Source organism: Thalassophryne amazonica, chromosome 3 (genome assembly GCF_902500255.1).
Source record: "Thalassophryne amazonica chromosome 3, fThaAma1.1, whole genome shotgun sequence".
In the NCBI taxonomy this organism is placed as follows: domain Eukaryota; kingdom Metazoa; phylum Chordata; class Actinopteri; order Batrachoidiformes; family Batrachoididae; genus Thalassophryne; species Thalassophryne amazonica.
In genome coordinates, this window is record NC_047105.1 from 38,967,602 (window position 1) to 38,987,704 (window position 20,103).

General features: G+C 41.1%; 1 long non-coding RNA gene across 1 annotated transcript; it reads left to right on the forward strand.

The window, feature by feature from the left end:
- Positions 1-240: 240 nt before the first annotated feature.
- LOC117507897 lies at positions 241-18,625 on the forward strand. The gene is made up of 3 exons (XR_004559869.1): positions 241-251; positions 17,215-17,221; positions 18,556-18,625. It is a non-coding gene; the product is annotated as an uncharacterized LOC117507897 (long non-coding RNA).
- Positions 18,626-20,103: the final 1,478 nt, after the last annotated feature.

The window sequence follows — 20,103 nt, forward strand, 5'->3', positions numbered from 1 at the left end:
TTTGCTGCATCAAATTTTTCCAGAAACTGTGAGAGACAGCCAGGTGGAAACCATTCAGAAGATTCAGACGGCTTTCAGGGACAATTCTATGGGGATCACACAGATTAAGGAGAGTTACAACCGGTTTAAAGACGGCGCACAATGGCGGAGGGCGTGCTGTGGTCCTGTAACAGTGGAATGTGCCGAAAAAGTTGTATGTCCACCTCTTCTGCCATTTCTGTAGTAGTCAGACGACGTCCCGGATCAACACAGTGTTCAGTTTAGAAATGATCTGGTCGTTTCAGCCTGTCGATTGCCGCTCAGAGTGCGGCGCGCCCTCCGCCATTGTGCGCTGTCTTTAAACCAGTTGTAACACTCCTTAATCTGTGTGATCCCCATAGAATCGTCCCTGAAAGCCGTGAAAAGAAAAATTTGATGCAGCAAAGCTCCAAATCATTCAGACATTTTCCTCCCAATAAAAATCCGACGAGGGGGCTGGACCACTGCTCACTCAAAGCGTGCTCACAGGCGAATGACGCAACCAACAGTCGTGAAAAAACTCACGCATGCGCACGAAGGTTCAAGCTTGGCTGATGCAAGTGCACATGATTCAAATCCATATAGTTTTTGCAAAAAATAAAAAGGCCGGATAGTTTTCTAACAGACGTTGTATATCAGAAGTCCAAAAAATCTGTACAGATATTCCATTTCAGTGTCTGTCCAGCTGTATTTCCCTAATGGCTTGTTTTTTGCAGCAATTTTGTTGGTGTTGGTGCAAATTGATCTAATTGTGTCAGTTGCAAAAAACAAAGAAAAAGGTCTTTTGGACTTTGGGTGGAAAGTGTATCAACCTGGACTCCTGGTGTTCTCCAAGGCTGAAATCTGCTTACTGCTGGTCCAGTGTCTGCATCTTCCTCGTTGTTCCAGCAGTCAGCCTGGGGTGTGTCTCTACTGCGTGTCTGCGCGGAGATTTGGATCTGGAAACCAAAGCACGCGCTCCGGCACTCTCTACAGATCTCTGTACACACATTGGTGAATCCACCTGCTTTGGTTGCATCTCCAGAACAGAAGAGGGATCATCTCTTTCATGACAGAATCCTCATTGTCTGTTTCAGAGTCTGACAATGTGCTGCATGCTCCATCTTCCTCCAATATAAAAAATAACTGAAGCACTTGCTCCACATTCATAAAACGCCTAGAAAACACACACAATCAGATCCACGTGGCATGGGTGGGCTGTGATCAAACACACATGGGGTTAGTGACTTCTAATTGGTGGAAAATTTCAGGAGCCAACCAATGAGGAAGAAGGAGTCATATTCCCACCACTTTTGCTGCTGCAGTAGAGAAGGAAATGATCCTTTAGGCTGCGTGTGTGCATGCAGTGAAAAATGACAATAATATTCATGAAACCGCATGGTGTAAAAAATACTCATAAGTCAAGTTATACTAGGCTTATTAATAAAATTTAAAAAGCGCTATAAAGGATGAAGTCTCCACGTTCAGCACATATTTAAAGGGAGCCTCAGAGTGCAACAGATTGAGTGTTATGTCCGCTTAATTAGGTCATGTGACTTTTTAAGTGAGGGAGCGTCATTCCACTCTAGAGGGTTGAGAGCATGTTGGAGTTGTTTTTACATTTATTGTAGGTTTTATGTACAAAAGTGTGACAATTAAAAAACATTTAATTATGGTGAATTATTATTTGATGTTCAATCCAAAAGATTTATAGACAACAGTACAATTAAGGGTGATTAATGGTGTATGTCAACAGAATCATATGTTTTATTTTTGTAAATTGAACAAAGCTGGATCTGGTTTGTTAGCTATTTGAAAGTATTACATTTATTTGTGAACTTTAAAATCAGGTTGGGGTTGCAATATACACCATCAAAAAATATAAAGAGGTTAGGACCAGTGGACCCTCCCCCACTGTAACACAGACAATAGAAAGATGGGTGTATCTAATACAATCTGGTGACTAGGGAGCTCTTCAAATGCTATTAAATGCATAAAGTTCTGCATGTCTGGGTGTCACATGGAGAAACACATGAAGGGCAGAAACAGGACGTTAAGCTACATAAAGAAAACAGTGACCAAATGTCAAACCAAAAGTGCTGGAGATGAATTTGCTAGATCACAAATAATTACTTAAGGATGAATAACAGAAAAAAAAAAAGGTGAGTTACAGAATAACATGGAGAATAACACCAGAAACAGAACAATGTGGAGATCAAAGCAAAACAGCAAAACATGACTCAAGATACCAGAGATCTGAATGTCACTACTGAGAAAAAATGAATGTTTCCAGAAGATCAACACTTTCACCACATGGAGATACAGCAACCCACTGATTCAGAAAAGCGCACAGTATCGTCTGCAAAGTAAAGTTCACTCAACATTTCCTCACCCTCAGCTCCTCAGCCACTATTTTAAACAACCTTACCCAACACCCAGTCTATTTCTTTTACTGGAACACTCATTTTCCAAGCTATGGCCATGATGCCCAACTTTAGGGCCCCTTCACACATAGTGTGAAGTTTGGTCAAAGTGCGCACGAAGTGTGTATGAAGCAGGAATTGTGTGCAAAATGTGTAAAATCGTCCCTGCCTCGAATGCCTCGTACACCTGTTGCTATAACTATTTGCGCACACCAGCGGCTGAAAGACAAGTATGCCCTGTGTGAGCACATCGAACCCTCTCGCGGCAGGTGTTGGCCAAATTCAAGGTGTCACGCTCACTGTGATGTGTGTGTGTCTGCTTGCTGCCCTTACATAGGACATAAATAAAAACATATATCGCGAGTGAGCATGCGCACACTGCAGCCCATTGACAGGCTAGACCCCAGCTTGAAATGGACCATCAGATCAGAACACGCAGCGGGCGATCTGACTGTCACGTGACCCACATGAGCTCTGTTACACAGGACGCGGTGTCTGTGCTATGGCGTGCTGTCCAGAAGACACACGTGTCGGGCAGGACACGCGCAGGGCGACTGGACGCACTGGACCAGTAGATGTGGACATGATCAGAGCACACTGTTTCTCATTCATGTCATTTCATGATTGTATGTCAGTGACCATTGGTCATTCACAGAGGAACAGATGGATCATATTTGTATTGCCCGCTTGATAAATGCAGTGTTTTTTGATGGTGTGTGATTTAAATTTTTTTTTTTGTTATACTTCCATGTCCTTCCTGATATGAGGCAGGTTCCTGCAGCCTTCAAAGGACAGCTCTGTAGCTCAGTGGTGAAGGTTTTGACTGGCAATCAGAGCTTTGGAAGCCATGTATTAATGGAAGATATAAATGTTATCAAGTTTAAATCCCATCTCAATACAATCTGGAAAGGAGACACGTTTTTAATACCAGGTGTAAATTAAGCCTTTGTAGCGCTGTCCTTAAAACACAGCTTGTATAAGTGAAAGACCTGAGAATCTTATGGTTGTAAAAAGACCAGGGAATAGTTCCAAAAAATGTTCCTGCACTGAGTGATGTTTGACAGGACACTGAATCAAAATTTGGGATTGATTATAATATAAAATATGCAAGTGCACGGATATCAATCAATCAATCAATTTTTTTATATAGCGCCAAATCACAACAAACAGTTGCCCCAAGGCGCTTCATACTGTAAGGCAAGGCCATACAACAATTATGTAAAACCCCAACGGTCAAAACGACCCCCCGTGAGCAAGCACCTGGCCACAGTGGCAAGGAAAAACTCCCCTTCAACAGGAAGAAACCTCCAGCAGAACCAGGCTCAGGGAGGGGCAGTCTTCTGCTGGGACTGGTTGGGGCTGAGGGAGAGAACCAGGAAAAAGACATGCTGTGGAGGGGAGCAGAGATCGATCACTAATGATTAAATGCAGAGTGGTGCATACAGAGCAAAAAGAGAAAGAAACAGTGCATCATGGGAACCCCCCAGCAGTCTACGTCTATAGCAGCATAACTAAGGGATGGTTCAGGGTCACCTGATCCAGCCCTAACTATAAGCTTTAGCAAAAAGGAAAGTTTTAAGCCTAATCTTAAAAGTAGAGAGGGTGTCTGTCTCCCTGATCTGAATTGGGAGCTGGTTCCACAGGAGAGGAGCCTGAAAGCTGAAAGCTCTGCCTCCCATTCTACTCTTACAAACCCTAGGAACTACAAGTAAGCCTGCAGTCTGAGAGCGAAGCGCTCTATTGGGGTGATATGGTACTACGAGGTCCCTAAGATAAGATGGGACCTGATTATTCAAAACCTTATAAGTAAGAACAAGAATTTTAAATTCTATTCTAGAATTAACAGGAAGCCAATGAAGAGAGGCCAATATGAGTGAGATATGCTCTCTCCTTCTAGTCCCCGTCAGTACTCTAGCTGCAGCATTTTGAATTAAGTGAAGGCTTTTTAGGGAACTTTTAGGACAACCTGATAATAATGAATTACAATAGTCCAGCCTAGAGGAAATAAATGCATGAATTAGTTTTTCAGCATCACTCTGAGACAAGACCTTTCTGATTTTAGAGATATTGCGTAAATGCAAAAAAGCAGTCCTACATATTTGTTTAATATGCGCTTTGAATGACATATCCTGATCAAAAATGACTCCAAGATTTCTCACAGTATTACTAGAGGTCAGGGTAATGCCATCCAGAGTAAGGATCTGGTTAGACACCATGTTTCTAAGATTTGTGGGGCCAAGTACAATAACTTCAGTTTTATCTGAGTTTAAAAGCAGGAAATAAGAGGTCATCCATGTCTTTATGTCTGTAAGACAATCCTGCAGTTTAGCTAATTGGTGTGTGTCCTCTGGCTTCATGGATAGATAAAGCTGGGTATCATCTGCGTAACAATGAAAATTTAAGCAATACCGTCTAATAATACTGCCTAAGGGAAGCATGTATAAAGTGAATAAAATTGGTCCTAGCACAGAACCTTGTGGAACTCCATAATTAACTTTAGTCTGTGAAGAAGATTCCCCATTTACATGAACAAATTGTAATCTATTAGACAAATATGATTCAAACCACCGCAGCGCAGTGCCTTTAATACCTATGGCATGCTCTAATCTCTGTAATAAAATTTTATGGTCAACAGTATCAAAAGCAGCACTGAGGTCTAACAGAACAAGCACAGAGATGATTCCACTGTCTGAGGCCATAAGAAGATAATTTGTAACCTTCACTAATGCTGTTTCTGTAGTATGATAAATTGTAAACCCTGACTGAAACTCTTCAAATAGACCATTCCTCTGCAGATGATCAGTTAGCTGTTTTACAACTACCCTTTCAAGAATTTTTGAGAGAAAAGGAAGGTTGGAGATTGGCCTATAATTAGCTAAGATAGCTGGGTCAAGTGATGGCTTTTTAAGTGATGGTTTAATTACTGCCACCTTAAAAGCCTGTGGTACATAGCCAACTAACAAAGATAGATTGATCATATTTAAGATCGAAGCATTAAATAATGGTAGGGCTTCCTTGAGCAGCCTGGTAGGAATAGGGTCTAATAAACATGTTGATGGTTTGGATGAAGTAACTAATGAAAATAACTCAGACAGAACAATCGGAGAGAAAGAGTCTAACCAAATACCGGCATCACTGAAAGCAGCCAAAGATAACGATAAGTCTTTGGGATGGTTATGAGTAATTTTTTCTCTAATAGTTAAAATTTTGTTAGCAAAGAAAGTCATGAAGTCATTACTAGTTAAAGTTAATGGAATACTCAGCTCAATAGAGCTCTGACTCTTTGTCAGCCTGGCTACAGTGCTGAAAAGAAACCTGGGGTTGTTCTTATTTTCTTCAATTAGTGATGAGTAGAAAGATGTCCTAGCTTTACAGAGGGCTTTTTTATAGAGCAACAGACTCTTTTTCCAGGGTAAGTGAAGATCTTCTAAATTAGTGAGACTCCATTTCCTCTCCAACCTACGGGTTATCTGCTTTAAGCTACGAGTTTGTGAGTTATACCACGGAGTCAGACACTTAAAGCTTTAAAGATTTAAAGCTCTCTTTTTCAGAGGAGCTACAGCATCCAAAGTTGTCTTCAATGAGGATGTAAAACTATTGACGAGATACTGTATCTCACTTACAGAGTTTAGGTAGCTACTCTGCACTGTGTTGGTATATGGCATTAGAGAACATAAAGAAGGAATCATATCCTTAAACCTAGTTACAGCGCTTTCTGAAAGACTTCTAGTGTAATGAAACTTATTCCCCACTGCTGGGTAGTCCATCAGAGTAAATGTAAATGTTATTAAGAAATGATCAGACAGAAGGGAGTTTTCAGGGAATACTGTTAAGTCTTCTATTTCCATACCATAAGTCAGAACAAGATCTAAGATATGATTAAAGTGGTGGGTGGACTCATTTACTTTTTGAGCAACGCCAATAGAGTCTAATAATAGATTAAATGCAGTGTTGAGGCTGTCATTCTCAGCATCTGTGTGGATGTTAAAATCGCCCACTATAATTATCTTATCTGAGCTAAGCACTAAGTCAGACAAAAGGTCTGAAAATTCACAGAGAAACTCACAGTAACGACCAGGTGGACGATAGATAATAACAAATAAAACTGGTTTTTGGGACTTCCAATTTGGATGGACAAGACTAAGAGACAAGCTTTCAAATGAATTAAAGCTCTGTCTGGGTTTTTGATTAATTAATAAGCTGGAATGGAAGATTGCTGCTAATCCTCCACCCCGGCCCGTGCTACGAGCATTCTGACAGTTAGTGTGACTCGGGGGTGTTGACTCATTTAAACTAACATATTCATCCTGCTGTAACCAGGTTTCTGTAAGGCAGAATAAATCAATATGTTGATCAATTATTATATCATTTACCAACAGGGACTTAGAAGAGAGAGACCTAATGTTTAATAGACCACATTTAACTGTTTTAGTCTGTGGTGCAGTTGAAGGTGCTATATTATTTTTTCTTTTTGAATTTTTATGCTTAAATAGATTTTTGCTGGTTATTGGGAGCAGGCACCGTCTCTACGGGGATGGGGTAATGAGGGGATGGCAGGGGGAGAGAAGCTGCAGAGAGGTGTGTAAGACTACAACTCTGCTTCCTGGTCCCAACCCTGGATAGTCACGGTTTGGAGGATTTAAGAAAATTGGCCAGATTTCTAGAAATGAGAGCTGCTCCATCCAAAGTGGGATGGATGCCGTCTCTCCTAACAAGACCAGGTTTTCCCCAGAAGCTTTGCCAATTATCTATGAAGCCCACCTCATTTTTTGGACACCACTCAGACAGCCAGCAATTCAAGGAGAACATGCGGCTAAACATGTCACTCCCGGTCTGATTGGGGAGGGGCCCAGAGAAAACTACAGAGTCCGACATTGTTTTTGCAAAGTTACACACCGATTTAATGTTAATTTTAGTGACCTCCGATTGGCGTAACCGGGTGTCATTACTGCCGACGTGAATTACAATCTTACCAAATTTACGCTTAGCCTTAGCCAGCAGTTTCAAATTTCCTTCAATGTCGCCTGCTCTGGCCCCCGGAAGACAATTGACTATGGTTGCTGGTGTCGCTAACTTCACATTTCTCAAAACAGAGTCACCAATAACCAGAGTTTGATCCTCGGCGGGTGTGTCGTCGAGTGGGGAAAAACGGTTAGAAATGTGAACGGGTTGGCGGTGTACACAGGGCTTCTGTTTAGGGCTACGCTTCCTCCTCACAGTCACCCAGTCAGCCTGCTTTCCCGGCTGCTCGGGATCTGCCAGGGGGGAACTAACGGCGGCTAAGCTACCTTGGTCCGCACCGACTACAGGGGCCTGGCTAGCTGTAGAATTTTCCACGGTGCGGAGCCGAGTCTCCAATTCGCCCAGCCTGGCCTCCAAAGCTACGAATAAGCTACACTTATTACAAGTACCGTTACTGCTAAAGGAGGCCGAGGAATAACTAAACATTTCACACCCAGAGCAGAAAAGTGCGGGAGAGACAGGAGAAGCCGCCATGCTAAATCGGCTAAGAGCTAGTAGCTACGCTAACCTAGCGGATTCCTAAAAACACGCAAAGTGAATAATGTGTAAATAATTTAGAGGTGATTCAGCAGAAGGAGTGCTTTAGTTAAGGCACGTAAAGATTACACTGGGAAACAAATCGTAATCTAGATAACTAGATCAATCTAACTGCGCAGATTAAACAGCTAACAGATACAGAAAAACACAGCTGTGCTCCGGAACAGGAAGTGATACAATACCGCAGTGAGAGCCAACCACCAGTAGGGGATATATCCCCTCTACATCAATTCTCTTTGTTCACCATTGTACCTGCAGGCATAGCAATGAAATGTTTAGTTAGGTTTTGGTCAAACTTTGAAGTGTATACTGTATGTGTACTTTTTGCAAATGTCAAACAGAATCTTATACTGAGCCCAACATGAACTGTTGTAATACAAATTATTTATTTTTGCTGAAAGACAGAACTGCAAACCAAACCCCTGTTGGCTTGAATGATGCAAACTTTTAAGATCAAGAGAGCTTTCTCACCTATCCATTTGGTCCATTTCAAAAGTACTTGTTTGTTTTATCAGATAGTTTGTTTTGGTTTGGGAGGTATAAAATTGTATTCAAACTGAGGTACAGACCAAACAAATGATCGATGGTCTGCTTGTGAAAGTTATGCTCAGTGTAGTTCTGCCACCTATGGTGAGAACACAAACCAAATCAAGGGACTATACGTAGAGATGGTCCACAGGTATTTGGACAGTGACAGATTTTTTTTGTACTTTTGCTTCTGTACCCCATCACAATAAATGGAATATATAAATAGACTGCATTTTCTATCTGCATCAGGTGCTCAAAGTGCTTTACAATAATGCCTCACATTCACCCCAATGTGAGGATGCTGCCATACAAGGTACACATTACACACCGGGAGCAACTAGGGGATTAAGGACCTTACCCAAGAGCCCTTAGTGATTTTCTGGTCAGGCTGGGATTTGAACCAAGGATCCTCTGGTCTCAAGCCCAACGCTTTAACCACTAGACCATCACCTCCCAAATACAATAGAGTTTAAATGAAACAAGATGTGCTTACAGTGTAGACCTTTCAATTTAATTGAAGGGATTTCATAAAAACGTTACATTAATCATTTAGGATTTACAGAGACTTGTGTACGTTGTACCTCCATTTTCAGCGCCGGTAGATAATTGGGCAAACCATATATAATTTCATGCCAGGTCTGACATCATGAATCGACGCCGCCGATCACCACATCCAGTACAACATGGAACCTCCCCTGGTCCGAGGTAGCACCCACCCAGGCAGACAACAGGTCCATCTCCATATTTCAAAAGTAGCCATATAGCCGCACCGCCCAGGTGAAAGGTGAGCAATAATGAGCTGGGGTACTCAACACTGAAACACCTGCATGCTGACCATGCCCTCAGAAACACATCACATGCATCAGGAACAGTTTGCAGTGTGGGGCAGTGTTGGGACTGTTTACACAGAGACTGCTACCTGCTGCTTTGGACTTGAACTAACAGTCTTTTTCAAGACTTTTTTACTTTTTAATTTTTTTTTTTTTTTAACTTTTTACTGTGCTCCAACGCCTAAGGAAGACCTCTAACGGTCGAAACATCGCGACGGAGCACTTTTATCAGCTAACTTTCATTAGCGTTGGCAGGCTAACTAGCTTGCTAACGCTTTCGTTTTTATTTTATTTATTTATTTTTTTTTTTATTTTAGCACCGTTGTCGTGCGTTGCCTGTGCTGCTTCATGGCCTGTTTGGTGCCTTGATTGGGGCACTCCTTCTGCTGAATCACCTCTGGATTATTTGCACATTATTCACTTTGTGTGTTTTTGGGAATCCGCTAGCTTAGCGTAGCTACTAGCTCTTAGCCGATTAGCATGGCGGCTTCTCCTGTCTCTCCCGCACTTTTCTGCTCTGGGTGTGAAATGTTTAGTTATTCCTCGGCCTCCTTTAGCAGTAACGGTACTTGTAATAAGTGCAGCTTATTCGTAGCTTTGGAGGCCAGGCTGGGCGAAGTGGAGGCTCGGCTCCGCACCGTGGAAAATTCTACAGCTAGCCAGGCCCCTGTAGTCGGTGCGGACCAAGGTAGCTTAGCCGCCGTTAGTTCCCCCCTGGTAGATCCCGTGCAGTCGGGAAAGCAGGCTGACTGGGTGACTGTGAGGAGGAAGCGTAGCCCTAAACAGAAGCCCCGTGTACACCGTCAACCCGTTCACATCTCTAACCGTTTTTCCCCACTCGACGACACACCCGCCGAGGATCAAACTCTGGTTATTGGCGACTCTGTTTTGAGAAATGTGAAGTTAGCGACACCAGCAACCATTGTCAATTGTCTTCCGGGGGCCAGAGCAGGCGACATCGAAGGACATTTGAAATTGCTGGCTAAGGCTAAGCGTAAATTTGGTAAGATTGTAATTCACGTCGGCAGTAATGACACTCGGTTACGCCAATCGGAGGTCACTAAAATTAACATTAAATCGGTGTGTAACTTTGCAAAAACAATGTCGGACTCTGTAGTTTTCTCTGGGCCCCTCCCCAATCAGACCGGGAGTGACATGTTTAGCCGCATGTTCTCCTTGAATTGCTGGCTGTCTGAGTGGTGTCCAAAAAATGAGGTGGGCTTCATTGATAATTGGCAAAGCTTCTGGGGAAAACCTGGTCTTGTTAGGAGAGACGGCATCCATCCCACTTTGGATGGAGCAGCTCTCATTTCTAGAAATCTGGCCAATTTTTTTGGATCCTCCAAACCGTGACTATCCAGGGTTGGGACCAGGAAGCAGAGTTGTAGTCTTACACACCTCTCTGCAGCTTCTCTCCCCCTGCCATCCCCTTATTACCCCATCCCCGTAGAGACGGTGCCTCCTCCCAGACCACCAATAACTAGCAAAAATCTATTTAAGCATAAAAATTCAAAAAGAAAAAATAATATAGCACCTTCAATTGCACCACAGACTAAAACAGTTAAATGTGGTCTATTAAACATTAGGTCTCTTTCTTCTAAGTCCCTGTTGGTAAATGATATAATAATTGAGCAACGTATTGATTTATTCTGCCTAACAGAAACTTGGTTACAGCAGGATGAATATGTTAGTTTAAATGAGTCAACACCCCCGAGTCACACTAACTGTCAGAATGCTCGTAGCACGGGCCGGGGCGGAGGATTAGCAGCAATCTTCCATTCCAGCTTATTAATTAATCAAAAACCTAGACAGAGCTTTAATTCATTTGAAAGCTTGTCTCTTAGTCTTGTCCATCCAAATTGGAAGTCCCAAAAACCAGTTTTATTTGTTATTATCTATCGTCCACCTGGTCGTTACTGTGAGTTTCTCTGTGAATTTTCAGACCTTTTGTCTGACTTAGTGCTTAGCTCAGATAAGATAATTATAGTGGGCGATTTTAACATCCACACAGATGCTGAGAATGACAGCCTCAACACTGCATTTAATCTATTATTAGACTCTATCGGCTTTGCTCAAAAAGTAAATGAGTCCACCCACCACTTTAATCATATTTTAGATCTTGTTCTGACTTATGGTATGGAAATAGAAGACTTAACAGTATTCCCTGAAAACTCCCTTCTGTCTGATCATTTTTAATAACATTTACATTTACCCTGATGGACTACCCTGCAGTGGGGAATAAGTTTCATTACACTAGAAGTCTTTCAGAAAGCGCTGTAACTAGGTTTAAGGATATGATTCCTTCTTTATGTTCTCTAATGTCATATACCAACACAGAGCAGAGTAGCTACCTAAACTCTGTAAGGGAGTTAGAGTATCTCGTCAATAGTTTTACATCCTCATTGAAGACAACTTTGGATGCTGTAGCTCCTCTGAAAAAGAGAGCTTTAAATCAGAAGTGTCTGACTCCGTGGTATAACTCACAAACTCGTAGCTTAAAGCAGATAACCCGTAAGTTGGAGAGGAAATGGCGTCTCACTAATTTAGAAGATCTTCACTTAGCCTGGAAAAAGAGTTTGTTGCTCTATAAGAAAGCCCTTCGTGAAGCTAGGACATCTTTCTACTCATCACTAATTGAAGAAAATAAGAACAACCCCAGGTTTCTTTTCAGCACTGTAGCCAGGCTGACAAAGAGTCAGAGCTCTATTGAGCTGAGTATTCCATTAACTTTAACTAGTAATGACTTCATGACTTTCTTTGCTAACAAAATTTTGACTATTAGAGAAAAAATTACTCATAACCATCCCAAAGATGTATCGTTATCTTTGGCTGCTTTCAGTGATGCCGGTATTTGGTTAGACTCTTTCTCTCCGATTGTTCTGTCTGAGTTATTTTCATTAGTTACTTCATCCAAACCATCAACATGCTTATTAGACCCCATTCCTGCCAGGCTGCTCAAGGAAGTCCTACCATTATTTAATGCTTCAATCTTAAATATGATCAATCTATCTTTGTTAGTTGGTTATGTACCACAGGCCTTTAAGGTGGCAGTAATTAAACCATTACTTAAAAAGCCATCACTTGACCCAGCTATCTTAGCTAATTATAGGCCAATCTCCAACCTTCCTTTTCTCTCAAAGATTCTTGAGAGGGTAGTTGTAAAACAGCTAACTGATCACCTGCAGAGGAATGGTCTATTTGAAGAGTTTCAGTCAGGTTTTAGAATTCATCATAGTACAGAAACAGCATTAGTGAAGGTTACAAATGATCTTCTTATGGCTTCGGACAGTGGACTTATCTCTGTGCTTGTTCTGTTGGACCTCAGTGCTGCTTTTGATACTGTTGACCATAAAATTTTATTACAGAGATTAGAGCATGTCATAGGTATTAAAGGCATTGCGCTGCGGTGGTTTGAATCATATTTGTCTAATAGATTACAGTTTGTTCATGTAAATGGGGAATCTTCTTCACAGACTAAAGTTAATTATGGAGTTCCACAAGGTTCTGTGCTAGGACCAATTTTATTCACTTTATACATGCTTCCCTTGGGCAGTATTATTAGACGGTATTGCTTAAATTTTCATTGTTACGCAGATAATACCCAGCTTTATCTATCCATGAAGCCAGAGGATACACACCAATTAGCTAAACTGCAGGATTGTCTTACAGACATAAAGACATGGATGACCTCTAATTTCCTGCTTTTAAACTCAGATAAAACTGAAGTTATTGTACTTGGCCCTACAAATCTTAGAAGCATGGTGTCTAACCAGATCGTTACTCTGGATGGCATTTCCCTGATCTCTAGTAATACTGTGAGAAATCTTGGAGTTATTTTTGATCAGGATATGTCATTCAAAGCGCATATTAAACAAATATGTAGGACTGCCTTTTTGCATTTACGCAATATCTCTAAAATCAGAAAGGTCTTGTCTCAGAGTGATGCTGAAAAACTAATTCATGCATTTATTTCCTCTAGGCTGGACTATTGTAATTCATTATTATCAGGTTGTCCTAAAAGTTCCCTAAAAAGCCTTCAGTTGGTTCAGAATGCTGCAGCTAGAGTACTGACGGGGACTAGCAGGAGAGAGCATATCTCACCCGTGTTGGCCTCCCTTCATTGGCTTCCTGTTAATGCTAGAATAGAATTTAAAATTCTTCTTCTTACTTATAAGGTTTTGAATAATCAGGTCCCATCTTATCTTAGGGACCTCGTAGTACCATATTCCCCCATTAGAGCGCTTCGCTCTCAGACTGCGGGCTTACTTGTAGTTCCTAGGGTTTGTAAGAGTAGAATGGGAGGCAGAGCCTTCAGCTTTCAGGCTCCTCTCCTGTGGAACCAGCTCCCAATTCAGATCAGGGAGACAGATACCCTCTCTACTTTTAAGATTAGGCTTAAAACTTTCCTTTTCGCTAAGGCTTATAGTTAGGGCTGGATCGGGTGACCCTGGACCATCCCTTGGTTATGTTGCTTTAGACGTAGACTGTGGGGGGGTTCCCATGATGCACTGTTTCTTTCTCTTTTTGCTCCGTATGCATCACTCTGCATTTAATCATTAGTGATCGATCTCTTTTTCCTGGTTCTTTCCCTCAGCCCCAACCAGTCTCAGCAGAAGACTGCCCCTCCCTGAGCCTGGTTCTGCTGGAGGTTTCTTCCTGTTAAAAGGGAGTTTTTCCTTCCCACTGTGGCCAAGTGCTTGCTCATAGGGGGTCGTTTTGACCGTTGGGGTTTTTCATAATTATTGTATGGCCTTGCCTTGCAATGTGGAGCGCCTTGGGGCAACTGTTTGTTGTGATTTGGCGCTATATAAGAAAAAAGTTGATTGATTGATTGACTCCGTGGTATAACTCACAAACTCGTAGCTTAAAGCAGATAACCCGTAAGTTGGAGAGGAAATGGCGTCTCACTAATTTAGAAGATCTTCACTTAGCCTGGAAAAAGAGTTTGTTGCTCTATAAGAAAGCCCTCCGTGAAGCTAGGACATCTTTCTACTCATCACTAATTGAAGAAAATAAGAACAACCCCAGGTTTCTTTTCAGCACTGTAGCCAGGCTGACAAAGAGTCAGAGCTCTATTGAGCTGAGTATTCCATTAACGTTAACTAGTGATGACTTCATGACTTTCTTTGCTAACAAAATTTTGACTATTAGAGAAAAAATTACTCATAACCATCCCAAAGATGTATCGTTATCTTTGGCTGCTTTCAGTGATGCCGGTATTTGGTTAGACTCTTTCTCTCCGATTGTTCTGTCTGAGTTATTTTCATTAGTTACTTCATCCAAACCATCAACATGCTTATTAGACCCCATTCCTGCCAGGCTGCTCAAGGAAGTCCTACCATTATTTAATGCTTCAATCTTAAATATGATCAATCTATCTTTGTTAGTTGGTTATGTACCACAGGCCTTTAAGGTGGCAGTAATTAAACCATTACTTGAAAAGCCATCACTTGACCCAGCTATCTTAGCTAATTATAGGCCAATCTCCAACCTTCCTTTTCTCTCAAAGATTCTTGAGAGGGTAGTTGTAAAACAGCTAACTGATCACCTGCAGAGGAATGGTCTATTTGAAGAGTTTCAGTCAGGTTTTAGAATTCATCATAGTACAGAAACAGCATTAGTGAAGGTTACAAATGATCTTCTTATGGCTTTGGACAGTGGACTTATCTCTGTGCTTGTTCTGTTGGACCTCAGTGCTGCTTTTGATACTGTTGACCATAAAATTTTATTACAGAGATTAGAGCATGTCATAGGTATTAAAGGCACTGCGCTGCGGTGGTTTGAATCATATTTGTCTAATAGATTACAGTTTGTTCATGTAAATGGGGAATCTTCTTCACAGACTAAAGTTAATTATGGAGTTCCACAAGGTTCTGTGCTAGGACCAATTTTATTCACTTTATACATGCTTCCCTTGGGCAGTATTATTAGACGGTATTGCTTAAATTTTCATTGTTACGCAGATGATACCCAGCTTTATCTATCCATGAAGCCAGAGGATACACACCAATTAGCTAAACTGCAGGATTGTCTTACAGACATAAAGACATGGATGACCTCTAATTTCCTGCTTTTAAACTCAGATAAAACTGAAGTTATTGTACTTGGCCCCACAAATCTTAGAAGCATGGTGTCTAACCAGATCGTTACTCTGGATGGCATTTCCCTGATCTCTGGTAATACTGTGAGAAATCTTGGAGTTATTTTTGATCAGGATATGTCATTCAAAGCGCATATTAAACAAATATGTAGGACTGCCTTTTTTCATTTACACAATATCTCTAAAATCAGAAAGGTCTTGTCTCAGAGTGATGCTGAAAAACTAATTCATGCATTTATTTCCTCTAGGCTGGACTATTGTAATTCATTATTATCAGGTTGTCCTAAAAGTTCCCCAAAAAGCCTTCAGTTGGTTCAGAATGCTGCAGCTAGAGTACTGACGGGGACTAGCAGGAGAGAGCATATCTCACCCGTGTTGGCCTCTCTTCATTGGCTTCCTGTTAATTCTAGAATAGAATTTAAAATTCTTCTTCTTACTTATAAGGTTTTGAATAATCAGGTCCCATCTTATCTTAGGGACCTCGTAGTACCATATTACCCCATTAGAGCGCTTCGCTCTCAGACTGCGGGCTTACTTGTAGTTCCTAGGGTTTGTAAGAGTAGAATGGGAGGCAGAGCCTTCAGCTTTCAGGCTCCTCTCCTGTGGAACCAGCTCCCAATTCAGATCAGGGAGACAGATACCCTCTCTACTTTTAAGATTAGGCTTAAAACTTTCCTTTTCGCTAAGGCTTATAGTTAGGGCTGGATCGGGTGACCCTGGACCATCCCTTGGTTATGTTGCTTTAGACATAGACTGTGGGGGGGTTCCCATGATGCACTGTTTCTTTCTTTTTTTGCTCCGTATGCATCACTCTGCATTTAATCATTAGTGATCGATCTCTGCCCCCCTTCTCGGCATGTCTTTTTCATGGTTCTCTTCCTCAGCCCCAATCAGTCTCAGCAGAAGACTGCCCCTCCCTGAGCCTGGTTCTGCTGGAGGTTTCTTCCTGTTAAAAGGGAGTTTTTCCTTCCCACTGTGGCCAAGTGCTTGCTCATAGGGGGTCGTTTTGACCGTTGGGGTTTTTCATGGTTATTGTATGGCCTTGCCTTGCAATATGGAGCGCCTTGGGGCAACTGTTTGTTGTGATTTGGCGCTTTATAAGAAAAAAGTTGATTGATTGAAGTTGACATGGTGCAAATGTGGTACCTGACACTCCTTCACCCTCTTATAATCATCTCAGTTTTCCTATGCAACCACTCATTTGACATAAAGTCATTTTATGGGTATGCAAGGATCCTCCAAACACACCAAGTACAAAAGGCATCCAGTCATTGCCTTAGGTCATTGGTTAGTGTCCCAAATCTCACAAACACACAGTAACACAAGAAGCACCAGGACATTTACCTTCATTGATCATGTCCAAAGAAGCTACTTGACAGCCAAAATGGTACTGCTTCTGGTCTATCACTATGCAGGTAATGCTCTTCCTCAATCTGAGATAAAGAAATATCCAAATGTTTAATAGAAATCATCACTTTGCAGACAGGAGATGGATTGATGACATCAACCATTAACCCTTAGCGAGATCCAGAACACAAAGAAACATTAATGGACTCCTGAAGGTTAAGGAATGCCAACAGCTTTGTACTGTAGGGTAAATCTATCTGGAATACGCAGTTCTAAAAAAAATAAAAAATAAAAAAAATGAGTGTTCAGAAGTGTCCAGGAAGTGAGAGGAGTCACCAAGACACCAATGACTCTGAAAACATAACAGGCTCCTGTGACTGTGACTGGAGAAATTGTGGGAAGGGCAACTTTTGCTTGTTGCATCCTACAGTATACAGGTCAATGGTGGCGTGCAACAGAAAAAAAAATTCTTAAAATCAAAGCATGCAAATCCAGGTGCAGTTTTCCAGAAGTCACATGGAAGACTTAAACCTAGATTTGATTCATTTGATTGCATTAAAATCTAGCTGGGTGGGGCAGGCTAACCCTCTCACTCACCCACTCAGTCATCAACATATGCCATTACGTCACTAGGAGTTGTTTTTTTTTATGTAATACAAGTACATAATGCCTTAAAGTGTATAATGTATTACCTACACAGAGTACAGGAGGGAGTACAGATCTACTGTAGCATGACCTCATATATTTCAACTTGATATAAAAGTGCTAAACTAACATTTAATCTTTAGATTTGTATGAAAAATGTATTTTTGGCCCCTGCATTGAAAAAGATCTCTTCTGTTACCAGGCAACATTTTTGTTCATCCCTCCACAGCATCCACAGTTACGCTGATGTTCAGAATTTCATTGTTCTAACATCATAGTGTAACTCTGCCTTTAGCTCTTTATCTTTGATTCCATTCTGAACTTCTGGTGATCTGGCTGAGTGCTGCAGTGAAGTGGTCCTCCTCTCTGTGTCCTCTGTTTTAAAGCAATGGTGCCTGTCTGATTTGACACAAGGTCATAGGCAGCGCTGATTGACGTGCACAAACACTACTACCTCAGCCTCACAGGGTTCGTCTTGGCAGCGCCTCCTTCTCCAAGCACCTCAGACGGCGATCAGTCATTCATGAATTTGCTGCTACGCGACAGCCTGACACAAGCGGACAGCCTGATAGATTAACCAGAGGAGAGATGGAGAGATTTTGCTTTTTTCTAAATGTGTGGCACCTGAACACTGACTAAGCGCCAACGTGGATTAGTACAATACCGGAAGGAATTGACAAGAAAATAGATGAAAGATGAGAAGAATGACAGAAAAATGGTTCACATGTCCTGCATTTTCCAGCAGAAAACCTTTAACAGGTTTTCAGTGCGAAAATACAACATATTACGTTGTAGTAGACCAACCCCGAGGACCTAGAAAGAGGTTGAACTCTAACAATGATTCCTGGTGATGCATTTAGGTGCTGCAGTGAAGAACATAAAACTGTATTTTAAAGTTATATGTATTGTATTCATGTTTGGAAATTGAACACTCCATCAATTGGAAACAAGCCTCTGAACCTGTTCTGGGAACAAAATACATTTGAAACACATTCATTCATTACCTAAACCCACTTATTCCACTTACAGGTAACATGGGAGTGGAGTTTATCCCAGCAGCCATTGGGAGAGAGGCAGCTTACACCCTTGACCGACCACCAACCAATCGGAGGACTGACTCATATAGAGAGACAAAAACATACATACTCTCACTCACACCAACTGTCAATTTAGAATCACCAATTCACATAAACTGCCTGACTTGGAAGTGGCAGGAAGCTGGAACACAAAACATACAAACTCCATGTTATTTATTGCTTGCCAGAATACTCCACTTTTTTGTTCAGGTGCTGCAAGTACTTTAATATGATCATCTTTGAACCTTTGAGTAAGTTACTGTGATGTTACTGCTAATTAATCGAATTTGTGATAGCAGATTGGACAGACACTATGTTCCTGCTGAGAATGAGTACTTTTTATAGTCCATAGTTGAGACTATGGACTAATCCCACAGGTCAAACTTTTTCTTTTTAACAAAAGTGTTGAGATGAAACAGTGGAATGAAGCATTTCTCAGCACCCTCTCAGAGCATTCCCCCCCCCCCCCCCCCCCAAAAAAAAACCACATATGCATATAAAGCTTTAAACGTCAACTCCATCAACATTTGACAGGGAAGTTAACATATAAAGAGAAATAAGGTTGGAACCTTATTGCACCTTATAATTCTTGCTCTTAGATATCATAGTCATTGATGATCACTCAAATCTTTAATATTGTTATAGTAACAATGTTTCAGCCATTTGCAATAATACTACACAGTCTGTGCAATAATACTTGTACACTCTTGTACAACATCACCTGAACACTCGTACAATATTAAGAAACAGTATTTCTGCTTGTGTATAGTATAATCTATAGTACTGTATATATTGTTATTCCACACAGAACTTGACTTCTGTGTATTGGTAATAATTTTTATTTTACCTTAGCTTAGCATATTTGCCCTGTTGTTCTGTGACTGTTCCTGTACTGCTGTAACATTGAAAAATTTTCCATCGTGGGACTACTAAAGGATTATCTTATCTTATATTATCTCATTGATGGGCAAGCTATCATGAAAAGAGAAATAATGTTGGAAATAGTTGACAAGATCCAGTTAGGCTAATGTGCCAAGCATGGCCTAACTTGTTAGTAAAGACAATAGCAATACTATACAGTCAAATAGAGCTAACATTAACAGACATTTTGATAACCTCCAAGACATACAAGTATGTCACTCAGTCTTACATGGAATATTAATATTTGATATTTCTTTTGGTTGCAGCTGGTTTGGGAATGATGATTTTGAGGTGGAACCCAAAAGTGGAAATGGTAAAATGCAGGTTATATTTGGAGTGAAACAATTTGGAAATTTGGAAGGGGCATGATGTATATATAGTAGGTTTGGTTAGGTTATTTAGGGTTTGCAGAGCTTCAGCATAAGTTAGTTTGAGCAGATATTATGATCCAAAATGGATCTAAGTCTAATAGAACACCAATCAAGCAGGCAGACAGGACACAAAACTGAATGTACAAAGCAATGGTGCTTTAATAATCCTCCTGAGTTAGAACACAAAAATACACTAGCTGGTGCAGGGATGGGCATACAAAACAATCCAACAAAAACACGAGGCAGAGATAAACCTGGAGGTGATGAGAAGGATGATAACCCAAAAGATTAACTGGTGCATGAAAA